This window comes from Dreissena polymorpha, chromosome 5 (genome assembly GCF_020536995.1).
Source record: "Dreissena polymorpha isolate Duluth1 chromosome 5, UMN_Dpol_1.0, whole genome shotgun sequence".
NCBI classification, from domain to species: domain Eukaryota; kingdom Metazoa; phylum Mollusca; class Bivalvia; order Myida; family Dreissenidae; genus Dreissena; species Dreissena polymorpha.
The window spans coordinates 65654600-65661889 of record NC_068359.1 but is presented as its reverse complement, the minus strand read 5'-3'; the positions used below and the strand labels follow the sequence as shown (position 1 = coordinate 65661889).

Sequence of the window (7290 nt, the reverse complement as noted above, 5' to 3'; positions counted from 1 at the left end):
TCAGATACGAATCAACAATCTTAAAAAAGTATTGCTGACGCTAAAATCTGAAGAAAGTGCCATTGAAAATTCAAGCCAAAAATCTTCCCTTGGACATGCGACAGCGCATATTACGAATGTTATCGAAAGCATCTCAAGTGAACTACAGAGCAGTGGCGAAATCGACTCGTGTCGAATATGCAAAAATGAAGACAATCAACCAACAGTTATAAGCAAGACGTGCGGACACGGATTTTGCTGTATCAGCTGCATAATGAAGTATTTAGAATATGTCTACAACAAAAATTCTGGGCGACTTATTTGTTTGAAATGCAAACATCAGTACGATGAAAACGCCACATATCAAGTTGGCTCACGCTATGGCATTATTGGTTGATACATAGTATGAATAAATCATATTAAACATCTAATCTGTGTTTTGTTTTACATGCTTGAAATGAATGTTTTATGCTTACACGACTTCAGGCTCATATTGGCCTTAAAAAAGGAAAATTAAGGTCACGGGTATAAATAGCTAGTTTTTGACACAACACAATCATTCTTCCTTGAGATTTCAAAGCGACATGGCGCTCTCCAAACAGCTTACCAATGCTGGTGTTCGTGTAGATGATGAAACTCATCCATTGCATTCAACACCCAGTGAGATGATACGAAAGCATCCAATTTTGTACTCACTTCTCACAATGACTGACGAAGAAATTAAAACAGAATATCGTTCGCGAGAAAACGATGCAGCAGCTAATTTCATTGCTCAGCCATCACAGCAATGTTCCAACGACTCAACAGGTTCAACTAGTACAACGACATCGAATAAACGAAAAGCTATTGCTAATTCTGACGGTCAAACTGTCAAAAAACCAAAACGAAACGCAAAACAGGACGCTATTTCAACTGAAAAGAAGCATGAAGACTTTTTCGAAGAGTATTTAAAAAAACAAGAGATACTAAAATCGTCGCACGGCAAAGCTCAGATAAAAATCGACAGTCTCAATAAGGCGCTAAGGTACGTTAAATCTGTACCAATTGATGAGCCGAGGTTAACATCGTGCGTAACAACTGCAGCTACAAACATTTCCAATGCAATTGATTTGATTATTTCAAACCATCTAAAAAGCAGCAGCAAAATCGACTACTGCAGACTATGCAAACTTGAAAGCAATCCACCTAGAGTGTTCAGCAAGAAGTGTGGGCACGGGTTTTGTTGTCTAAATTGCTTTCCAAAGTACATGGAATTTGTAAGTGCTAACACTGGTGAACAAATTGTTTGTTTGAAATGCAAAATACCATATGATTGTCACACTGGTTGTTTTGGACCAGGTTATGTCATTTTTGGCTAGCAATGTATCAATAAAATCTATGTTACACCTTACATTTGTGTTTTTGTGTTATATGATTATACATAGAGTTGTGAGTGAAAGAATCTGAAAATACTGAAAACTGCCATTTCACACAATCAGACAAGTAGAAGGTTGTGCTTGCTAGCAGTAATAGGCTCTCGGAATGGCAATCTCTTTTTGAACCAGACCAGTTATGTAAGCCGAGTATGAAAATTCTCATCTTCTTATTCATATAGACGACTAAAACAAATCTGCACAAAAAATTGACTTGTGGTTGTGCTTGCAAGGTCACACACACACTGTAATATGCGCTCGGAATGGCAATCTCTTTTTGTATGAGACCAGTTATGTAAGCCGAGTATCAAAATTATTGTATTCTTAATCATATAGACGACTAAAACAAATCTGCACAAAAAATTGACTTGTGGTTGTGCTTGCTAGCTCAAGCAGACACTGTAAATTGCATTCAGTGATTTCTCAAATCATATCAGAGCTAGGACTTGAACCTAGATTTCCTTCTGCGAAAGAAGGCGTTCTTCATTGAACCACTCTGAGAATATGAACTGAACATCACTTCACACATAACACACACAATGAGTTTTGTGGACAGACATGAATGTGCTGACAGAAAACCATATTTTTCTAAATTGCATTTATATACTTTTTTTCTCATCATTTGCATCAGAAATCTTATGAGAGCCATGTATAAAAATTCTCATATTCTTATCCATATGCATGAATAAACCAAATCTGAACCAAAACATGGCTTGTGGTTGTGCTCGCTAGCTCAAGCAAACACTGTATGATGCGCTCAGTGAATCACAGTATCACGGCACAACAAACACACACAATGAGTTTTGTGGACAGACATGAATGTGCTGACAAAAAACCATATTTTTCTAAAAAGCATTTATATACTTTTTTTCTAAGCATTTGAATGAGACCAGTTATGAGAGCCATGTATCAAAATGTTCAAATATTCTCTTATGGACCTCAATAAAACAAATCTGAACCAAAACATGGCTTGTGGTTGTGCTTGCTAGCTCAAGCAGACACTGTTAGATGCGCTTTGTGAATGACTGAATCACTGCACAACAAACACACACAATGAGTTTTGTGGACAGACATGAATGTGCTGACAAAAAACCATATTTTTCTAAATAGCATTCATATACTTTTTTTTCATCCACTTTCATCTGAAATTGTTATGCGTGCTTGCTTGAAAAATTTGCAAATACATACACTATAGGCAATGATAATAAAAACTGACTCGGGACAGACTTACAAATGGGTTTGCTTGTTGATACACACATTTGTGTTGACTTGAAAGAAAGATTGTTGTGACCAAACATTCACATGTTGGCAAAAAGCAGAATTTGCATTTTGGTGTGTATATAGATTTTTTTGCAGTTTTAGACATCAAATATTTTTGTGAAGAAGACTTTGAAATGGACAATTATGCATTCTATGGATAAAATATGAAAAGTGAGCCTACATAGAAATATGAAAACAAATCAGTGCACATGTTTTCTTCACATAAACTGTCATACTCAAATGTAAATTCTGGTAAGAAATTATTCAACATATGACAAATGTTTTACACAGTCAATACAACATGATAAAATATCTGTGTCCAATACAGTTACTGTACTGACCAACATGCAAAATTTTCATTTTTTGTGTTACTAACTTTTTTTAACTTGCAAAACCCACAAATGTTATGCCATTTTTGCTTCTAGATACTTACAAATCCATACCATAGGAACTTCTTAAAAAAAATAACTCAAACAGGCAACCATTGGGTTTTGCTTGTTGAAATTGAATCAAATATTGTTGTGACCTTGAACATTCACATGTTGGTAAAAGAAGCAGAATTTGTAGTTTTGTGTGTTAACAGATTCTATTTGCAGTTTTTGACAGAAATGGTACTTGCGGTATAGATTCAAAAATTGTTGAATATGTTTGATATGATTCAAAAATGAAAAAAACTGACCCTTGAAGTTTAATGACAAATATTCTGACAAATTAGTGCACATGTTTACTTTCACATAAAATATCATATTGAAATGTAAGTTCTGGTGAGAAATTGTTCAACTTATGACAAATGTGACATTATTCAATCACAGTGTTAACAACACACAGTTACAAATAAATACTGATTGTTCATTCATTCTAGAAATCAACTTTGTATGGCAGATTTTGATGTGTACAAATAACATTCAAGTCAAAAAAGTCTGATGCAGCTAAGAAAACAAAACAACACAAATCAAGTTCTAAACTGACTTATTTTACATAAAACAGCAGTGATCACAATCATTTGAATAAAAGAACACATTTTGTTAAGAGCATTTAACTTTGGTACAAAAATCTACACAATATGATTTATCATGTACTTCATTTTTCTTTGTTTACATTTGAGATGTGTTGACATTTCAACAATACACGGTTTTGTCTATCATGAAACAAAAAATATATTTTGGTGGTACTTTCTTGTAATCGTAACCATGTTTTGACAAAATTCATCGTTTCTTGAACTCTCAATCCAAGAAAGAAAGCCTGAAAATGCCTCACATACATGTATCGATACTGTACATAGAACAACACCCATTTTTCGGAAGGTTCGGATGAAACTCATATCTTTGAACGTTGTATTTTTCCAAAAAGCAAAGTAAACTACAAACTTTTTGTCAAGCATGAATTAAAACTATCTTTTCTAGAACTAATGACACCGCATATTCCGCAAAATTCGGCTTGTTGATAAAAATACTCGTCGATGAAAACATAAAACACTTTGTTTACATACAATTGGGGCTTTTGTCGACTTTGTGAAATTTCATGTTCTGGGGAAGGGACATGCATTTCGAGTTTTATGCTGTTGAGTTGAATAACGGCATACTATAAAAGGGCGAATTGCTTGTGTTTGAATCATTTCGATTTTTGAAACCGAACGAACAACACGCATAATGAGTGACAGAAAAGCTTGCGAGCAATGGATGTCAGGTGTGGAGAAAAGTGGAGGTTTCCAGGCATGGTTAGAGAGGCAGAATAAGCATCGTGAGAATGAGTCGTTAGCTGGAAACAACAAAGCAGCTTGTAACAAATGGATTAAGAGCATGGGCGAAATGCTGCCAACTGTTTACGACACTACGTTAGTGATTGTGTGTCATACGTGCAAAAACTTTTTTTCGATGGTGAACTTTTGCCGTAGATGCGAGGCCCTCAGCTGTGTGTCATGTACGCGGATCGACGATCGCTGCGAATGGTGTGGCGAAATTCAGGGTTACGGCCAAAACAGAGAAGCGAGGCTTTTGCATCTGTGATGGACTGATCGAGTGGACTATGTGGGCTGATCTAGTGGACTATGTAAACTGTTGTACGTTGTTGTTGCGAAAGATTGAATGTTTGAAATATTGATTGTTGCAGAATAAAATCGTTTGAAACTACATATACATAGTTGTTTGTATTTGCTTTGATTAGAGTTGGATAATATAGTTTGAGAAAACATACGACACTGGGTTATATCAATAACTAACGCAATAGCGAAATCAAACATTCGTGCACACAATAGTACTTGTTTTTCAACTTTGCGTTTGGTAGTTGCATGAATAAGTATATGTTACTACAAGAACAAGAACAAAACAAATTAAACGGTTCATGATATTTATTTACAACACGATCATACAAAACATACTCATGTGTCTATCAATAGTCTTGTTCCTGGACCCACCATTCGCAAAAACTGGCAATGTGGTGAATGTTTATGGTGTTCCAAGAAAACATCGTCTGTAGATTTCCAATGATACAACACAATGCCACAACGAAAACATTTGCAACGGTCGTGTTGTCCCAAGTAGTACAACCCGCAAGAAGCAAGCTGGTATTTGTTTGGTTGTATTTGGGGAGACCAATGCTCAAACGTTTTCAGTCTGTCGATATAGTTGTTCATGAACATACTTGTTTCATTCGTGCAAAAAGCGTCGGTATCATCCATGATATGATATGATATTATATTACACATGCAATTGGTTATTTCAACATCTTTATACATTTTTTGTCTCAAAAATACTCTTGGTCAAACGTTACGAGTTTTGTTCTCTTGGCTTTTGAGCTCAACAAAATCCCATTAATGGTTTGAAGTCGTTTTGTGGGATCTTGGTGTGTCCAGCACAAATCATATTTCGGATTGATCAGAATAACCTCAATATCGACATAGTACACAATTTCCGTATCTGTCGCTTTCCAACATTGATCTCGCGTCGAAAATGTAAACTTCACATCTGGATAGAGATCCATGATGTACATTTCGACAGCTTTGTTCCACTTTTCAATATTCAAACGCAACATATGTCGAAAAAATCCCAAATCTTTGAGTTCAACGGCTAGCATTGTTTAGGTGTATAGAATCAATTTTCAAGTTACTACCTATATAACATTTTCTACCAAACAAACAAACACATGTTAACGTTTCAACAAGTTTATTCAATATTTTGCACATCGACAATTGACAGGCACGCAGTGACAGGTCCAGCATCGGTGCATTCGGTTTATACGTCGCTGTGTTATTTTGCCCACGCTGAGAAAGAATGGAGGACGTTTCGCCACCGCAATTTCAGCTTCCCAGTCTTCGGTTTTCGTTTTTGGAGTTACCACCCCGATGCTGGTATTTTCTGAAACAGAAAAAGCAAAAGTTAACAACTAAATGAACAATGCTTACAATAAAAACTGCTATGAAAACACAATATCTTATCAACACAACTTACTTTTCATCTCGGACTGGCTTATTTCTAAGTCCCAATTCTCAGTCTGTGGAACTTGAAATTTATTTGCTGGTACAGACATGTTGTCGCTTTGGTGTTTAAATCAAAAATGATTTGAATCAATAGTCATGTAGCGCATTTTATATTCAGCGACTGTTTGAGAACCACTAACCCAAAGTTGTTGTCACTTGTGTTCGTGTACAGAATATTGAGAATTTTGTTTGCAGTATTGTATTGACAAGAAACAAAGTTGTACTTTGTTTGCACCAAACGCTCAATTTCATCACGAAGTGTCGCTGAGTCATCTTGCTGCGAGACCTCAAGAATGCTTCTCATGCGAAATGAGTCAAGTTGTTTGTTCCAAAAATCAGTAGTGCATTTGGGTACGAGTGTTTGACCATAACGTTTGATTAGACACGAAGCCAGTTTGTCATGCGTATTCTTTGAAAATGTTAGTACTCCAATCATACTTAAGGCTTGTGTCAAGTAATAGCTCGTAGCTGCCATATCTTTGGTACATGTTCTTGAAAAATAAAGGTGACACTGATGAACCTCATTGCCGTAGTTATCTTCGTAATCGGTTTGTTCGCAAAGCAGAAAATCAAACCCATTGCTGTGTGAATCACTAAACCTGAGCTTCACAAACTGTATGTATTCAGGTTTAGATATATGAATGACAACTTGTTCTAGGTCTGTTTGTGTGAAATCAACAGGCAAAACATGTTTTTCGTTGATAACAATGTAACACGATGAATCAAAATCAAAGTTTTGATTTATGTGTGTTGCTAACAACTCGGGTTGGTTTGATTTGATGAGTGCATTTAATTTGCTTTCGCCTTTCCGTTCGATGCAACGAGCCATATCTGTTTTCAAAACCTACTTTTTCAAGCTTATACCACTAACTTTGTAACATGACGGGTTGTATATAAAGCCATGCAACTTATTCAATGCGTCTCATTTACAATCTGACAACCGAAGCGACAACATGTTCGTCCAAACATTGTGCGAAAAATTCATTCGCGAGAAAAGAAATTTCAATGCGAATGGTCACCAAAAGAAGTACATGTTTAGCGTTACATGTCCTTTCACAGATGTCGAGGGACTGCGTTTTACGTCGATAACTAACAGTCCGTATGACTACTTGAACTACAAGCCAACGCTGGACCATGTGTTTCTCGATGAACCGACACTAGCTG

At 36.1% G+C, this 7290-nt stretch overlaps 1 long non-coding RNA gene across 1 annotated transcript; it reads right to left on the bottom strand.

Annotated features, from left to right (window-relative positions):
- Window positions 1-5795: 5795 nt before the first annotated feature.
- Window positions 5796-6799, bottom strand: LOC127881346 (uncharacterized). Its single transcript, XR_008050017.1, has 2 exons — window positions 6098-6799; window positions 5796-6004 (listed from the first exon to the last, which is right to left on the bottom strand). It is a non-coding gene; the product is annotated as an uncharacterized LOC127881346 (long non-coding RNA).
- Window positions 6800-7290: the final 491 nt, after the last annotated feature.